This window comes from Schistocerca nitens, chromosome 3 (genome assembly GCF_023898315.1).
Source record: "Schistocerca nitens isolate TAMUIC-IGC-003100 chromosome 3, iqSchNite1.1, whole genome shotgun sequence".
Classification (NCBI taxonomy): domain Eukaryota; kingdom Metazoa; phylum Arthropoda; class Insecta; order Orthoptera; family Acrididae; genus Schistocerca; species Schistocerca nitens.
In genome coordinates, this window is record NC_064616.1 from 784,712,473 (window position 1) to 784,732,414 (window position 19,942).

The window sequence follows — 19,942 nt, forward strand, 5'->3', positions numbered from 1 at the left end:
GGGAGGGGGGGGGGAGGAAAGGAGGGAAGGAACTGATGATGTCAGTTGCATCGGGAGTTCATGCGGTATCGGCAGTTCCGAGTGAAAATGTCTGTCGGACTGGGATCCAAACCCGAGATCTCCTGCTTACCAGGCAGTTGCGTTAATGGGGACTGCGGAGAGGTGGCGCTAGGTGAGCATGTGATCTAAGGATCTGTATAGGGAAAGATGGCCAACCTGGCAGTGGCCGCCATTTTGGACCCGCTGCGCCTCTTGTGATACCTGTATCACCAGTGGCGCAGTGGGTCCAAAATGGCTGCCATTGACAAGCTGACTGTACTTTCCCTATACAGATCTGTAACGTGTCAGCTAGATAGAGTGCCGATATAGTCCATGCATTTGCCGTAAACACTGTGTCCAGATGGCGCAATGCTTAACGCAACTGCCTAGTAAGCAGGATATCCTTGGTTCGGGTTCCAGACCGGCAGATATTCCCACTCGTGGCCGCCTATTCTGCATAAAGTCCTGATGCAGATGATATCATCAGTTCCTTCCCTTCCTTTCCTTTTTCATCCTCCCATCTTCAGTTCACAAAAATTATTAATACTTGTCCTGTGCGGCTAGTTCAAACGGATAACCGGTCGTGTGAAATACAACTATTTTTAGGGAATAGGAATGCACCAGAGTACAAGAAGATATTTATGAAGCCACGATCACGTTTTCAGCGGATCACAATAGCAGCTTAGTGGTATATTAGTCAATGGAACAAAATGTGATATAGTGGGTGTAGACTTTCATCTACCAGCAACCATCACAGTTACTACAGCAATTATTAGTATACAACCAACATTTTATTGGCCAGAAAATCCGTTCAACATTTCATCTACTGAGAATATCTCCTTTCTAAATCATACTCTGGATGCTACTGTACTACAGGACGTAGGTAAATTCCCTCATGCAGAAAATGGGCAAAGTGCTGTCTAACAAATTTAAGATGTGTTCAGCAACATTACCGTGAATGAAAGCAGAACATGATTACAATTAGTGTAACAGCCACTAGTATAATCGCCGTACTAGCAGTCATTAGTGCAGTTTATCTTTTCCTGAGCCTTAAAAAAACGCAAGCAAAGTTAACAACCACACACGAGATCCCTCTGGAATGCGTTTACCACAAAAAAACGGAAGTAGTAAAATAGGTTAAGTTGCTAAAAATTTTCGTAAATAGAAGAAGATTTTTATATGAAAGGTTAAGATTATTTTGTTTTTCCTAAAATTAGAGACGAATTTTGTAGAGGAGAGGGGTATGTTGCACGCCAACCGTGTACAGGACAGCAAACAGATAATTTTTTCTAAGTTCCAGGGTGAAGCTATCTCGCTTACATTACGGTGGTGTCGACACGAGATGAGCGTGAAGAATAACGTTTCACCACCGATACTGGAGCAGAGTAAACACAACACCGGTGCATCTGGCGAGCCAGACAGTGGATCTCAGTAGGAATGTAGTGTGACAGAGCAGCTGGGCAGGATCATGTCACCTTCATTACATGACGAAAGAAATGCTATTGCTAATGCAACAATGTCTACCAAGAGCTTTTAAGAACCAGTTCTATACTACATCCGTAATAGCAAGACCTATGCGGCCATGAGAAGTGGCATAGGATAAACATTAGCCATTACTTTGCTCCATAAATACCCCAGGATTTTATCTCATAAGGCATTCGGTCAAATGTATCGACGACATAATGTTCGCACTCCATTCCCTGATTACAGCAAAGTGACATCTGGCACAAGTCTGGTGTAGATTTCCTGCGCGCTACCAAGCAACGACAGCCGCTACTAGGAGAGAGGTCTGCTTTGTCATAATCACCAGTCGCAGAGTTCAATACCAGAGCCCGTTGCTGTGGGAGATGGGTGGACCTGCGGTCTTCCCTATCGTTCCGGGTCAGGACACCAGCTCTCCCGGTACTTCAGCGTACTAACAAGCGTACTAACTTGAAAGCGTACTAACTTGAAAAGCAGGCCACTTGTATTACACGGCAACCGTCATTGCGGTTCAACACATGAAGAAACACGTCGGTGAGTGGAGGGTGACAGAGGACCTCCTAAACCGGCGTATGTATGTCCAACACACTCGCCGGCTTCACTCACTGCCGCCGCGATGGGTAGCTGCGCGGTCTCGGTCGCCTTGTCACGGTCCGTGAGGCTCCTCCCGTCGGAGGTTCGAGTCCTCCCTCTGGCATGGATGTGTGTGTTGTCCTTAGCGTAAGTTATTTTAAGTTAGATTATGTAGTGCGTAAGCTTAGGGACCGATGACCTCAGCAGTTTGGTCCCATAAGACCTTACCACATATTTCCAATTTTTACTCACTGGTGTGGCCTCGTGGTGCGGCCCCCGCCATGGGCGGCGAACCGCCTTAGCAGCAGCCAGCCAGAAATGGAGAGCCGAGCTCAACAGCGAATCAAGACACTGACTGTAACTTATGGAAATAAGTCACTAATTCCTAATCTTCTTTCACTGCGCTTACGGGCGACAACAGGTCACCATTATCCTTCCGAGAAAAGCTGGCAAGAAGCGAACTGAGAAAGTACCTCCTGACACAGAACCATCTCTACTTCCACCCTATTCCACGGGGAATGAATTTCCCTCTCGCACTGTAGAAAAAAATGGCTCTGAGCACTATGGGACTCAACTGCTGTGGTCATAAGTCCCCTAGAACTTAGAACTACTTAAACCTAACTAACCTAAGGACATCACAAACATCCATGCCCGAGGCAGGATTCGAACCTGCGACCGTAGCAGTCGCACGGTTCCGGACTGCGCGCCTAGAACCGCGAGACCACCGCGGCCGGCTGCACTGTAGAAAGGTGTGCAAAGATTTACGTAGATTCTGTGCATATGCGTTTCTTGCGTTAGTGTTATTAGTAATTCATATCTGAATTCCGTGTAGTGTTAAGCACTCTGTGGAAATTAAACACTCCCAGTCTGTCTGCAAACTGTATCTTTGTGAAACACCCTGTAGTTGCTTTTTGTGACATTGTGCGGTAGAGAGAATGAGGGATTGCCTGTTCGCTTTTCATTTTGCAGACGTATGGAGGAGAGACATGCATGAAGACAATCCGGCGGTCTACCTTCCGTCGAAGTTCTAACCTCCACCACGGCTACTCCAACCTCTTACATCACAGAACGCAATTTATCCCTTAACACGGTTATACTGCACTTATACGTGGTACAAACATTTAATACTTGTCCTTAATGCACATTATTATCAATATACATCAATTTTACGCCCTTAAAATGCTATTTTAATAATCTGCTATTTTTCCGTCCCCTGCTATGCAGAAACTACTAGTCCTAGAGAAATAATGAATGGGACCTCTCTCGTAGGAAAGGTAATGTAGTTTAATTTTGTAACGGGAAACTTTTTTGCCAGAAGCCGCGGTTTTTGAGATATCCAAGAAAAACCTAAAATAGTGACCTTTAAACACCCTCCCACCACCACGCTCACACCCCATTCATAAGGATTCTTAGTGTGTTATTCATCGCACTCCCTTCTACAACTGTATAAAACTTTGAGACTACACAGATTTTTCCCTTAATTTTCCTTCGTTGAGTGGATTATGGTTCAAATGGTTCAAATGGCTCTGAGCACTATGGGACTTAACATCTGTGGTCATCAGTCCCCTAGAACTTAGAACTACTTAAACCTAACTAACCTAAGGACATCACACACATCCATGCCCGAGGCAGGATTCGAACCTGCGACCGTAGCAGTCGCGCGGTTCCGGACTGAGCGCCTAGAACCGCGAGACCACCGCGGCCGGCGAGTGGATTATGTCTCAACTCTTTCAGCAGGACAGGTGTCTGTGGTAAAAGGACTGAATCATGTTAGATTGCTTAGAGGACGTATATACACTAAAGAACCACAGAAACTGGTACATCTGCCCAATATCGTGTAGGAACCCCGCGAGCACGCGGAAGTGCCGTAACACGACGTGGCATGAACTCGACTAATGTCTGTAATAGTGCTGGTGGGAAGAGACACAATGAATCTTGCAGGGAAGTCCACAAAGTCGTAAGAATATGCAGAATATGACTGGATGGAGCACGTTGCAAGGCATGCCAGATATTGTCAATAATGTTCATGTCTAGAGAGTTTGGTGGCCAGCAGAAGTGTCTGAACTCAGAAGAGTGTTCCTGGAGCTACTCTGTAGCAATTCTGGACGTGTGGGGTGTCACATTGCACTGCTGGAATTGAACAAGTCCGTCAGAATGCACAATGGACATGAATGGATGTAGGTGATCAGACAGGATGCTTATGTACGCGTCACCTACCAGAATTGTAGCTAGACGTATCACTCACTCCAACTCCACACGTCCCACATCATTACAGAGCTTCCACCAGACTGAACATTCCCCTGCTGACATCCAGGGCCCATAGATACATGAGGTTGTCTTCATACCCACACACGGCCATCCGCTCAATTCAATTTGAAAAGAGACTCGTCCGATCAGGTAACATGCTTCCAGTCATCAACAGTCCAATATTGGTGTTGACGGGCCCAGGCGAGGCGTAAAGCATTGTAGCGTGCAATCATCAAGGGTACATCAAGTGGGCCTTCGGCTCCGAAACCCCATATCGATGATGTTTCGTTGAATTGTTCACAAGCTGACACTTGTTGATGGGCCAGCATTGAAACCTGCAGCAATTTGCGGAAGGGTTGCACTTTTGTCACGTTGAACGATTCCCTTCAGTTGTCGTTGGTCCCGTTCTTGCTAGATCTTTTTCCGGCCACAGCGATGCCGGAGATTTCTTGTTTTACTGGATTCCTGATATTCACGGTACACTCATGGACTGGTCGTACGGGAAAATCCCCACTTCATCGCTACCTCGGAGATGCCGTGTCCCATCGCTCGTGCGCCGGCTATAACACCACGTTCAAAGTCAATTAACTTTTGATAACCCACCTTTGTAGCAGCAGTAACCGACCTAACAACTGCGCCAAAAACTTATTGTCTTATATGGGCGTTGCCGACCGCAGCGCCATATTCTGCCTGTTTACATGATTCTGTTTTTTAACACGCATGCCTATACCCGTTCGTTTGGCGCTTCAGTGTAGTTCACTGTTGTGGCAGTCTCATATAGTCCTGCCACTTCTGTTACCCGCTACGTCAATTGTGCACTATTTAGCGTATGGTGTTGCAGTTACGTATAGATGAATTACAGAGAACGTCCTACTGTGAAATTCTGTATCAAGCTTCTAGCAGAATCTTCTCTGTCACGTCTAGTATGCTTGTAGGCGGTTTGGACATACGCAGAATAATTCTATTTTTCATTGCTGTAGCAATTATGAGCTACTGACAAGTATCGCTATGATTCTGCAATCATTATGCGTATATTTCTGTGACTAACTGCTTGACAGTTATTGTGAGAGGGACATCGAGATTGGCTAGTGTTCTGTTCTGTTCATGATGTTAGGACAATATCAGCAGCATACCGTTAAGTTGAAATCACAAACGCTGTTGTCCTGTACACGTCTGTTTCAGGCAAATACTTAGCTTCCACTGCATTGGCCAGTGAGATGTGTATTGATAATTATTGTCGTTTTTTCTGTGAGTACAACCGATGAACTACTGTGACAAATGAGAAGATAACAGCTGACCGTAGGCATTGGTAGAAACGAAAAGCATGTTTGAAATACGTGAACACTGAGTACAGTTAATTCTCGAGAATTCCAGAGCTTTGAAAGGTACTGGGTGATTCCGTGATAAACGTTACAAACTTTCAGGCATAATGGAGAAGGGTAATTGCATCAATCTGAGGCACAGGATGCTGATCGAGAAGTGACCGAGTCGAAAGTTATAAGCGAAAATTATTCCTCTGACAGTGGAATACATGTGCCAGTACTGTTGTTAGTAAAATAGTTGGGTAGGTGCCTTTCAGAGATAGTATTATGGACCAAAAGAAGAAAAAATATGCAGTAAACATGGGCTTTAAAATTCATACTTTAAGAGCTACGAGCACTTGTTCGTCTTAGATACTGTGAAACACATTTGTTCTACTTAAAACGTGCCCATAGCTCTTCGGGTATGCAGTTTAGAGCCCATATTTGTACGACATTTTTTAGTTTGGTTCCTACTACCTCTCCAAAAAAATATGGAAACCAAAGAGCTTACAGTACAATATGAGCAGCTGCGAAAGACATTTGAATTTCTCTGCAAAATGTGTGTATGGGCTATAGGTCAAGTTTAGGTGTATTTCCAGATCCTACCCGCCATTTAAACTAGCGTTACGTGTGCCATCGCTTCGCAACAAATTACTAGTGGTGGAAGCTGGTACTTTTATCCTCCCCTCATGTTAGGCTATCGAATAGGCAATATGTGTGTTGCGGTCCTGGGAGCTCAGTTCCAGTCACATGCAGTGGATCGGATGTTTTTGTTTCTGTCCTATTCCTGCTACACACTACATATGCCACATAAACTGTAACGTTATAGGAGTGGGGAAAACCAGAGATTTTTTAATTTCCTGCCCTTTTAAACTGAGGATAAGATTCTGTACTTAGCACAAATTATGTGGCAACCATTCAGGTTGTACACATATCCCTGAGTTTGTCAGCTTGGATTCTGAAATCACAGGGCTGCATTCATATTCCCAGGTCGAGATCTTGGATTCTGACATCACAAGGCTGCACTTATATACCACAGGTAAACCATATTGAATTTTTAACCACCAGGACAATACCTCAACTTGAATTTTTTAATTTGACTTCATTTTAAACTTCCCTACTTCCACAGTGAATTCACAGGAGTAGGGCTAAAATCTTCAGCATAATTAGGCTACGTTGAATTTCCCACAATTTTTTTCAAAATTTCCCTCAATTTTTTGAATTCCCGCCATTTTATACATTGGGCAATTGACCCATATCACAGGGATTGCGGAGATGGAGGAGAGAGGAGGGAAGGGGCAGGGGGAGAGAGAAGAGGGTGGGGAATGGTAGGAGGGGGAGGGAGAAGGAACAGAGAGGGAGAAGGGAGGGGGATAGGAAAGGGAGGAGATGGGGGAGGCAGTGAGGTGAGAGCGAGGAGGAGGAACTGACCTTGGGAGAAAATACCCTTCCTCACAGAACTGTGAAACCTATGGGGAAGGGGTAGCAGAGTCCTTTGTTCCAGAAGTGGGAATCCCAATGGGAAAGAGGGTGACAGTGTCAGTGTTCTTTTGTCTCATCACTGGGAAAACCAGGGGGCGAGGGGAGGGGCTCACTGTGAGAGCAATACTCTTTGTATATAAGGGAAGGTGATAACATTGAGAACTATGTCTTTTGTTCCAGAAGAATGGTGGGGGAGGGGGATAGAGGTGGTGACATTCTTTGTTCCAGAACCCACACAGCGATATTTATTATGTTCAGTAGTACAGAATATTGAAACATTTCCCATGAAAGAAAATTTAAAGGCAGTTGAATGACAGCATCTAACACATTTAAAAGCTATAAGTGCTCCTCATCAGTTACAGAGATTATGACATTTTCCATATTAATTTATCAAGCCCAATCTTATCCTCTTAAGGGTCTTTTGTTCCTTGGATGTACCCATTACAATCTGTTCCACTTTGTACCACAATGAGTTCTTGCTTTAAACTGATGAGAGTATGTTTCATACCTTCTTAATAACTCCTTAGCATCTTGAGAGGTATCACTAAACCACTTGCATTTATCCATCGATGTTTCTTCTTCCATAAGCCGAACTGCATTTTCTAAGCCATCCAAGTCTGATTTATATTGGTCCAGAGCTTCTAAAAAAAATTTAAATGATATCATCTTGCTTTCAACTGTTAGTGTTTCATTTTAGGAATTCAATTTCGGCGTTATGACATTTTCAGGCAAAATATTTTGATGTATGGCTTTACATAAACCTGTATGTCAAAATCTTATGCTCGAAGATGGTATATGTATTGTTTATGGAAACCTTTAGTCAAAAGCCTATGCTTGAAAGTGGTATAATGCCGAAATTTGCAATCGCAAAATAAAACATTAAGAGCTAAAAGCGAGATGACATCATTTAAAAAATGTGTTTTTAAGATTAATGGGATCCCTGCTTCCATGTGTAATCACTGTTAACCCCATGAGTTCGTATCTTATTTCTTCAAACTGGAATGTGAATGCATTACATATAAGATGGGATGTTGTTGTGGTGGCTCTACGGGCGTTTTCGCAAATTTTAAATTCAAATATAGAAAACTGTAGCTTGGAGTTTTTAAAGGATCCTAATACTGAATCACAATCCTAGCCTCGTCATTTTTATCAAGTGTTGGAGACACGCAAGGTTTCTCTGAGAAGTATTTCTAATGTATAATTCATTCATCATATTTGACTAGGCCAGCTATGTCGAGTGACATTATTGTACAGCTTCTAGCCTAGTTCTGTTATGTTATTGCAATGTGTTTTCACTGTGAAGTGGTACACTGCTGGTTGTGCACATTGATTTCACACCGTATGTCCATCCTGTTTTCAGTGTGAATATATTACGATTTCTTCAAAATGAAACTCCATGAGATGTTAATCTTCGTCTATAATATTCAACTCGAGATGGTATAATGCCCGAGTCATTGGGAGATCAATGATATTGGTTAGTGTCCAAACAATTCTATATCCTGGGCCAACTATAGGGAAGAATGTGTAGATTGTGCACATTACAATTTATTCTTGAGAAACGCATTCTTTGCAATATTGCACTAGGCGTGACTTGCGTTAATCGACAGAACCTGTACTGACTGAACTGACAAATCAAATTTATTAGGGTTTGGCTGCAAAATTTGTTCATTTGAGAAGTCTAATTGCAACTGTACTGAATATTGTTATGTAAAGTCTACTACCTCCATTGTTGTTCTTATTTCCGTTTTAAGCATATTGATGATCACAGATAATTTCAATCTTGGTACAGACTGTGTTAAATATATCTTCAAATCATCAATATCTCATGCACCATGGAGTATTTGTACGACTCTACCACTTGCTAGATATATTTTGCAGTTAGATGCTGTTATACTAGGAAATCTGTTGTATGTTTTCAATTCAGGCAATGCAGTACTCCACTCCCCTTTTCTTAAATCGATTTGTGGGAAGTAATTCACACCCAGAACTGACGATAACTCTTTTAAAGTCAGTGTGTATGACATCACTCCTGAACTCAGCTGAGAAACTGATATGTGGTGATTGGTTTTATCCATAATTCTTCTTCTTTGCTGCCCTCGGGAAAAACATGAGACATAAATGTCGACACAGGTGCTTACCGAAGTTTTGATAGCATTGAATAGCAGAACACATTGTTGTTAGTAAAATGGTGGTGTAATTCTTCAAGTGGATGTAGGTCCTCAAATGAATAAAAGTAGTAGATCCCATTTCGATTTTTTTAACATTTGCCACACAGTGTGTTATGGTTCTCCCACATCTAAATTTACAAGTCCACGTTCTTCAGACTTCCACATAGTTCTAGGCGGTGTATTTTGCAGAAATACTCCCAAAAATCATAGAATGCAAAACTTTTTGACAAATTTAAGCAGATCGATATTTGTAAGCAGTCTGCTGGGCAGTACAGTGAGAAGTTTTCTTTACAGTCCCTTGCCATTGCAGTTTTAGATATACGCTGACGGAAAAAAATCGCAACACCAAAAAAATAGTTTGTGCTGGCATACGTTGGCCCCAGCACACTATGCGGCATAGAGGTTACGAGAGTACCGATAGAGGCCAACGACAACACTCGCTGGAAACAGGCCGCCAACGCCCTCTCAGCCGTCAGTATCTAGAATCGCCACCGCGGATTGGAGGGCTGGTTTAGACAGTCAGTTTAGCCAGTTAGTTCCAGTGTGTCATTGAGACGGAGCCGCAGACTTAGTCTCTAGCACAGAGACAGGCAGCACGTAGCAGCCTTATAGTGAACATAGTGGACTTCTACTTCAACAACATTGAGGCTACGTGGACTCTACAGAAGAGAGCTTCTGCCACAGCACATGGTAACTAAAGTTAAGTAGCTCTTTGTTTATGAATAAAGAACCGAGTTATTAATTGCGTGCAGTTTGTGTTATAGAACGAGGTTAAGAGCCACCAACCAACATCCTCTCCTTGCTTCCCATGGTACAGTTCTACAGAGACACTGAGACAACATAAATGAGCCTAAAGAGAATACAACGTGGCTAATGTAGAGTAATGAAATTCCTGAAATACATTTGTTCAGGTAACATATTTACATGATTCATATTGCAAGATCACAGGTTAATGTAAGTGCGAGACAAGACATTGCAAACGTGAAATACTGAGACATTAATAATCGGTGTATCCTCCAGAATGTTGAATGCAAATATACAGACGAGCATGCATTTTGTTGTACAGGGGCCGGATTTCAGTTTGTGAGATGCAGTTCCATGCTTGTTGCACTTCGTCAGTCAATAAAGAGACTCTGGAGTTGTCATCGGATAATGTCCTGTATGTGCTCGATAGGAGACAGATCTGGTGGCCAAGCAGGCCAAGGCAGCATGTCGACATTCTGTGGAACATGTTGTGTTACAACAGCGGAATGTGGTCGAGCGTTATCCTGTTGGAAAACACCCCCTGAAATGCTGTTCATGAATGGCAGTACAATAGGTCGAATCACCAGACTAATGTATAGTTTTGCAGTCAAGGTGCATGGGACAACCACGAGAGTGCTCTTGCTGTTATACACAATCGCAATCCAGTCATAGCTTCAGGTGTAGGTCCAGTGTGTCTAGCATGCAGATAGGTTTGTTGCAGGCCCTCAACTTGCTTCCTTCTGACCAACACACGTCCAATACTGACACCTAAGCAGAATCAGCTTTCATCTGAAAATACAACAGGCTTCCACCCTGCCCCAATGAGCTCTCGCTTGATACCGCTGAAGTCGGAAACGGCGGTGGTTTATGAAATGCACAATACAGGGGGTTTGTCTCGGAGCTGCACTTGAAGTAACAGTTCGTTGGCTCACTGTGGTGCCAACTGTTGCTCAAATTGCTGTTGCAGGTTCAGTACGATGCACCAGAGCCATACGCCGAACGCGATGGTCTTCCCTCTCGGTAGCCCCACGCGGCCGTCCAGCGCCCAGTCTTCCTGCGACCGTACCTTCTCGTGACCACCGGTGCCAGTAATCATGTACAGTGGCTACGTTCCTACCAAGTCTTTCTGCAGTACCACAGAAGGAATACCCAGCTTCTCGGTGCCCTATTACACGACCTCGTTCAAACTCAGTGGGGTATCGATAATGGCGTCTTTGTCGTCTTATAGGCGTTCTTGATTAACACAACTCACGACATCCAGTCTCAAAAGTAACTCTCAAGGCGGTTTCAGAGTATATTAGAAGCAAACCTGATTTGCTTACTCATAGCGGCGTTACTAGAGCCGCTCTCATGCGACTGGTACGAAGTTTGAATAGACTTCAACTTTCTGATGTAGAAACACTCCTACAAGCTTTCGTTTATGTCGCACAACTCCTTATCGGTGCTGCGATTTCGCCGATGTAGTCCTTTTTCAATATCCACAGATTCCATCATTCTACTGCGTTTTTTCGCCTCGTCAAATTGTTCTTCAGCACTTTCTTTTCATTTTTCACTGTTCTTGCAACAGCTGCCATCCCACCTGCTAAAGACCTTGAAAGACGGCTGTTAATTGGCTCTTTCATTTTCTAGTCACACGTTTTACTTATTTTGTATCTTTTAATATTTATTTTATTACTTTCTTTTAGACCTTGCAACAAAGAGTTCAAAGATATCGATATAGTTAATAAGAGACGCGACTGATCCACCATGGTACACAAAACACGTCAGAACACTGTTGCAGAAGCAACGAATAAAGCATGCCAAATTCAGACAACACAAAATCCCCAAAACTGGCTCAGTTTCACGGAAGCTCGAAATTTAGTGTGGACGTCAATGCGAGATGCTTTTAATAGTTTCCACGATGAAACATTGTCTCAAAATATGGTAGAAAACCCAAAGAGATTCTGGTCGTATGTAAAGTACACCAGTGGCAAAAAACAGTCAATACCGTTACTGCGCGATAGCGAAGGAAATGTTACCGATGATGGTGCCACTAAAGCGGGGATACTAAATACAGTTTTCCGTAATTACTTCACGAAAGAAGACGAAGTAAATATTCCAGAATTAGAAACCATAACAGCTGTTCACATGAGTGACATAAAAGTAGATATCTTAGGTGTTGCGAAACAACTCATATCACTTAAGAAAGGCAAGTCTTCTGGTCCAAGTGGTATACCAGTCAGGTTCCTTTCAGAGTATGCAGACACAATAGCGCCTTTCTTAGAAATCATGTACAACCGCTCACTTGACGAAAGGTCTGTTCCTAAAGACTGGAAAGTAGCACAGGTCACACCAATATTCAAGAAAGGAAGTAGGAGTAACCCATTCAATTACAGACCCATATCACTGACCTCAATTTGTGCAGTAGGATTTTGGAGCATATTCTGTACTCGAACATTATGAACCACCTTGAAGAAAATGACTTACTGATACATAACCAACCCAGATTCAGAAAATATCGTTCTTGTGCAACGCAGCTAGCTGTTTATTCCCATGAAGTAATGAGTGATTCGACAAGGGATCTCAGATCGATTCCATATTCCTGGATTTCCAGAAGGCTTTTGATACTGTTCCTCACAAGTGACTATTAATCAAATTGCGTGCATATGGAGTATCGTCCCAGTTGTGTGACTGGATTCGTGATTTCCTATCAGAGAGGTCACACTTCGTAGTGATAGACTGTAAATCATCGAGTAGAACAGACGTGATATCTGGCGTTCCGCAAGGTAGCGTCATAGGCCCTCTGCTGTTCCTGATTTACATAAATGATCTAGGTGATAATCTGAGCAGCCCTCTTGGACTGTTTGCAGATGATGCTGTAATTTACCGTCTAGTAAAATTATCAGACGATCAATTCCAATAACAAAACGATCTAGAGAGAATTTCTGTATGGTGCGAAAAGTGGCAATTGGCACTAAACAAAGAAAAGTGCGAGGTCATCCACATGGATACTAAAAGAAATCCAATAAATTTTGGGTATACGATAAATCGCACAAATCTAAGGGCTGTCATTTTGACTAAATACCTAGGAATTACAATTACGAGCAACTTAAATTGGAAAGACCACATAGATAATATTGTGGGGAAGGCGAAATAAAGACTGCGCTTTGTTGGCAGAACACTTAGAAGATGCGACAAACCCACTAAAGAGACAGCCTACATAACACTTGCCGTCCTCTGCTGGAATATCGCTGCGCGGTGTGGGATCCTTGCCGGCCGAAGTGGCCGTGCGGTTAAAGGCGCTGCAGTCTGGAACCGCAAGACCGCTACGGTCGCAGGTTCGAATCCTGCCTCGGGCATGGATGTTTGTGATGTCCTTAGGTTAGTTAGGTTTAACTAGTTCTAAGTTCTAGGGGACTAATGACCTCAGCAGTTGAGTCCCATAGTGCTCAGAGCCATTTGAACCATTTTTTGTGGGATCCTTACCAGGCAGGATTGACAGAGGACATCGAAAAAGTGCAAAGAAGGCCAGCTTGTTTCGTGTTATCGCGCAATAGGGGCGAGAGTGTCACTGATATGATACGCGAGTAGGGGTGATAGTCACTGAAACAAAGGCGGTTTTCTATGCGGCGAGATCTATTTACGAAATTTCAATCACCAACTTTCTCTTCCGAGTGCGAAAATATTTTGTTGACATCCATCTACATAGGGAGAAATGATCATCATAATAAAATAAGAGAAATGAGAGTTCGAACGGATAGATTTAGGTGTTCCTTTTTCCCACGCACCATTCGAGAGTGGAATGGTAGAGAAGTAGTATGAAAATGGTTCGATGAACCCTCTGCCAGGCACTTAAGTGTGAACTGCAGAGTAACCATGTAGATGTAGATAGACACTTTTGCAAGCTCTTTACTAAGTCACTGCATTAGTATTAGGACTTTGGTGAGTCGGTTGTGTTTTAGCCAGCAGTGGTCGTTCATTGGCAGTCTGTGAGCCATGTGGGTTTCTTGTGCAAAGGAAGTCAGTCATTTCATTGCAGTACAGTACTTTGGGGTGGGTTGAGATTGGTTGGACAGCTATATTCGAGGTCACATGCTCTCCTGATGAATTTATCTTTGTTCGATAAAGAGCCATTTCGTTGAATAGTCTTAACCATGTACAAGATGTGTGGTACGATCAACCCAATTTATAACCAGTGCTACACTACGTTCTTCGTGTGAGGTTAGCTGAGTCCGTTTAGTGGTATTGCTCCATGCACTAATATTCGGTCACGAATAGTTTCGCAGGTGTTGCGAACTTATAATTACTTTGAGGCTGGTTACTTCACCATTTATAACTTAATTTGATTCTGTACTAACTGAAATCCTTCAGTGATAACTGTTCTAGGTGTATGAGCTCATTTTGGTGCTGGCGGTTTAGGATACTGTGCCCAAGAAAATTATCTTGGTTTTGTAACAAGAAAGAGAGGTAAATTACAACAAGATTGTAATTGTATCAGTCGCTCTTAAAAGTTAATATATCATTTACTGAAACTAAGTATTTCGAACGTATTTACCACAAACATATTCTTCTGTGTACAAAATATACTTAAATGTACCATTTTGCTGAGGTGAGTCATGTGTTACTGTGAAATTCGAGGACGCTGCACTGTCAGTTTCATAAATCAGGATTCTGATATAGAAGGGGCACTGATTATTATTATTATTAATAATAATAAATACTACAAGCTCTTTGCATTCAATTAGTTTTCAGGAACTGAATAAAGTAAGACTACATATGATACTGCATCGCTGGATGCTCATATGAAATATGTGGTACTACTATGTCACTGAACTGTGTCATAATTCGTTAGATAGAAATTTAAGCTTCTCTTAAATGTTCTTCCAACTGTTTGTTGTATACTGAATTTAGGTGCACACAAGTGGGAACTGTACAATTGCACAGCTGAATGCTATAAGCAGAAAGATTACACACATTTTGCTAAATTATTCATTCATGTACTACCAACTATTTTAAGATATGCAAGCCCTTTCTCTGTCTCCGTTATGATGGATTTACGAAAGTGCGAGCTGTTTGATTGCTTCATCGATGTTTTCGAGATAGATAGCGTAGTAAACTTATTTCTTGGGACATTATTTCATTTTTCATATCATTAAAAATATCAGGAATATGTGTCACTACCTATGATAGTTCTTGATACTTCTTTACAAACGCATGCGCGCAACTTTCAGCCTGATAGTTCAAAGACGTGCTAGTGCAGAAATTACGAATGTAAGTGTTCTGCCTGGCGTCTGAGGTAATGGCAGAACCTGTGGTGTTTTAATCAATCTTCTTCTCTTCTGCGTCAAGACATTTTTAGGTGCTGACAACGATAACTGAGTGCATTTTCAAATACCCTCAGGTTTTCTTCTTGTCCAGCAGACGACGAGTGCCATTTGTAATTTGTTGGAAATAATGCCTGCAACCATTTTAAGTTTGGCACGCATCACGCACAACTTTATCAACAAATATTGCAATAAGCTGGCCTACACCAGTGTTTCTTCTTGTATGTATCTGCTTAGCTTTATCATCTAAAATTCTATCTGCAGCATTACATTCTGTGATATCTTTATTTGCTGCATAAGCGATATCGGGTTATTTGCAAGCTTCGTCCAGCAGATTACTTCCCTTTACATGTAAGTCACTTTTCCGCTTTGTTCCTGGCCCACAATAGTTGTATGTGAGAATGTGTAATTCTGCAGTTAGCTGCCGTGAATGCCACTACCCCTGACGTACTAGGTGGCTAGAATTAAAGTGTAGCTACTCACATATTTCCAGTGTGAGCTGTAATTATCGTATCTATCAAAACTGGGTAGATATTCATGCGAAACCAATTTCTATTGGAAAAAAATTAGTTCCAGTTTTCGCCAGGAGCTGCAAATCTGGCGCCGTGACTGCAAGAAAGACTTATTGAATTGTGTCTATATACACTCCTGGAAATGGAAAAAAGAACACATTGACGCCGGTGTATCAGACCCACCATACTTGCTCCGGACACTGCGAGAGGGCTGTACAAGCAATGAACACACGCACGGCACAGCGGACACACCAGGAACCGCGGTGTTGGCCGTCGAATGGCGCTAGCTGCGCAGCATTTGTGCACCGCCGCCGTCAGTGTCAGCCAGTTTGCCGTGGCATACGGAGCTCCATCGCAGTCTTTAACACTGGTAGCATGCCGCGACAGCGTGGACGTGAACCGTATGTGCAGTTGACGGACTTTGAGCGAGGGCGTATAGTGGGCATGCGGGAGGCCGGGTGGACGTACCGCCGAATTGCTCAACACGTGGGGCGTGAGGTCTCCACAGTACATCGATGTTGTCGCCAGTGGTCGGCGGAAGGTGCACGTGCCCGTCGACCTGGGACCGGACCGCAGCGACGCACGGATGCACGCCAAGACCGTAGGATCCTACGCAGTGCCGTAGGGGACTGCACCGCCACTTCCCAGCAAATTAGGGACACTGTTGCTCCTGGGGTATCGGCGAGGACCATTCGCAACCGTCTCCATGAAGCTGGGCTACGGTCCCGCACACCGTTAGGCCGTCTTCCGCTCACGCCCCAACATCGTGCAGCCCGCCTCCAGTGGTGTCGCGACAGGCGTGAATGGAGGGACGAATGGAGACGTGTCGTCTTCAGCGATGAGAGTCGCTTCTGCCTTGGTGCCAATGATGGTCGTATGCGTGTTTGGCGCCGTGCAGGTGAGCGCCACAATCAGGACTGCATACGACCGAGGCACACAGGGCCAACACCCTGCATCATGGTGTGGGGAGCGATCTCCTACACTGGCCGTACACCACTGGTGATCGTCGAGGGGACACTGAATAGTGCACGGTACATCCAAACCGTCATCGAACCCATCGTTCTACCATTCCTAGACCGGCAAGGGAACTTGCTGTTCCAACAGGACAATGCACGTCCGCATGTATCCCGTGCCACCCAACGTGCTCTAGAAGGTGTAAGTCAACTACCCTGGCCAGCAAGATCTCCGGATCTGTCCCCCATTGAGCATGTTTGGGATTGGATGAAGCGTCGTCTCACGCGGTCTGCACGTCCAGCACGAATGCTGGTCCAACTGAGGCGCCAGATGGAAATGGCATGGCAAGCCGTTCCACAGGACTACATCCAGCATCTCTACGATCGTCTCCATGGGAGAATAGCAGCCTGCATTGCTGCGAAAGGTGGATATACACTGTACTAGTGCCGACATTGTGCATGCTCTGTTGCCTGTGTCTATGTGCCTGTGGTTCTGTCAGTGTGATCATGTGATGTATCTCACCCCCGGAATGTGTCAATAAAGTTTCCCCTTCCTGGGACAATGAATTCACGGTGTTCTTATTTCAATTTCCAGGAGTGTATATTGGATTAGGAACTGGACGAGGGCAGAAAAGGTCAGACAAGAGATTAAGGTAAAGTTTTGGCTTTATTATTAACTGCCGCTTACGCAATTTGTTCAGCATGAGAACTGGAGAAGTCGATGAGATGCTGCATCCTTAAAACAACGTGATCATCAGTTACTCGCAGCAAAAAAAAAATGGCTCTGAGCACTATGGGACTCAACTGCTGTGGTTATCAGTCCCCTAGAACTTAGAACTACTTAAACCTAACTAACCTAAGGACATCACACACATCCGTGCCCGAGGCAGGATTCGAACCTGCGACCGTAGCAGTCCCACGGTTCCGGACTGCGCGCCTAGAACCGCGAGACCACCGCGGCCGGCTACTCGCAGCAGATCCGGTGGAATGAGAGCAACGTTTTCCTCTGCACTGACCTTCAGGTCAGGTAGAGACCGAACGCGTCCGTGGTAAACACGTTCTTTTAGGTACCCCCAGAGCCAGAAGTAACATGGATTCGGATCAGGTGATCTGGTAGGAAATGACGGAAAGCCTCTGCAGGTAACACATTAATGGAAGATTGCATTAAGCAGATCTTTCACAGAGCAAGCGACATGAGATGTTGCCCCATTTTGCATGAAGGCTATGGTTTCCATACAATTGCGCTCTTCCAAAGCAGAAATCACATGCTGCACAAGGAGGTCCCGATAACGTGCAGATGCCACGGTACACCTGACAGGCCTTCTGGGTGCATACTCTCTAAAGAAGAACGGACCGAGAATAAAGGTGCTTGTAAATCCACACCACACAGTCAGGTACGGCGTGTGTACTGGCTCTTTGTGCGCAACACGCGGTTTAACAGTACCCCAAATTCATCAGTTCTGTGCATCCACTGCACCATGTAGCGCAAAATGTGTCTCATCACACCATAGAATATTGCCTGGCCACATGTCATCAACTTCGATCCGTGCCAAAAACCGAATAGCAAATTCAGAACGTTGCTGCTGGTCGTGAGTGTTTAGTTGCTGCATCGTCTGGATCAGGCGCGGATACCTGTGTAAAATAGACCGCAATACTTTTTGTACTGCTGACCATGGGATAGACAAATCTCGTGGCACTGCACGTGCACTGGACGTGCGCTAGCACTAGCATGCCCATATGCTGCACCGTCAGTTATAGCAACGGCAACCTCGTCAGTAAATTCCACCGTAATACAAAGCCTTCCTCTTCCAGACGCCACGCAAAGTCACGCGTATTTTCGAATTTTATTATCATCTTCCTTACACCATCTAATGACATGGGCCTCTCCTCAGACCTTCCAGTAGGCGACACTTTCTCAATGCACCACTGTAACTGCTACCATTAATATAAAACAGTTTCATTAACAGCGCGCTGTCTCTCTTCTGATAGCCATACTGTTCACTCACGCTATGACTTTTCAAATGACAGTGTGGATGTCATACCGTCATACCAACGGTGCTCAAAATGGTTCAAATGGCTCTAAGCACTATGGGACTTGACATCTGAGGTCATCAGTCCCCTAGACTTAGAACTACTTAAACCTAACACACCACAGGACATCACGCACATCCATGCCCGAGGCAGGATTCGAACCTGCGACCGTAGCAGTAGTGTGGTTCCGGACTGAAGTGCCTAGAACCGCTCGGCCACAGCTGCCGGCTACCAACGGTATACAGCACTAGATATGCACCTGGTGGCATAAACTGAAACTAATTTTTTTCTGTGTAAATCGGTTTCGCATCAACACGTTAGCATATATACCAAGTTTCGCTGCCGTATGATAATTACTGCCCACACTGGACCCCCGTGAGTAGCTGCACTTTAATTATGACCACCCAGTATTTCCTATCACGCATGACACGCTACTGCAAGGAACACCAAAGATACATGTTTCAATAAAAATGTCTCTCAAATCACGTTAGTCTATAATACGCACTTGTGAATATAAAAACGACGACAAAAGTAGCCAGAAATGTAAACAAAACAGTAAAGTGATGTGGATAAAAGATGAAATGTTAGACAAATATCAAAGGAACGAATTCTTAAGGATAAAAGAATATTCATATCTTCTAGAAACAGGAAAACTATTACCAAATACTCTGTTTGTCATAATTATGAAACTCATTAATGAATATCATAAAAATGAACATGAAAAACTTTGATTTAGGTATAAGAAAAACTTAATGTGTTAATCTAAAATTATAATGACAGTAAAAGAGAAGACCAATATGATATAAAATTTAAATGTTTCAGTACACTGAAAAGTTTGAAACAAGTAGAATTTAATAATAACGAAACAGATTTATTACAGAAAGGCCTAGCAGATAAAATACAAAAGCCCGGTGCATGGAAACTTACCCCTAACCAGGAAACTAGTTTTAGCAGGCCACACCTTTAAAAAATTTGGAAATTTGTGGTAGGATCTTATGGGACTAAACTTCTGAGGTCATCGGCCCCTAAGCTTACACTCTACTTAATCTAACTGAAACTAACTTACGCTAAGGACAACGCACACACCCATGTCCGAGGGAGGACTCG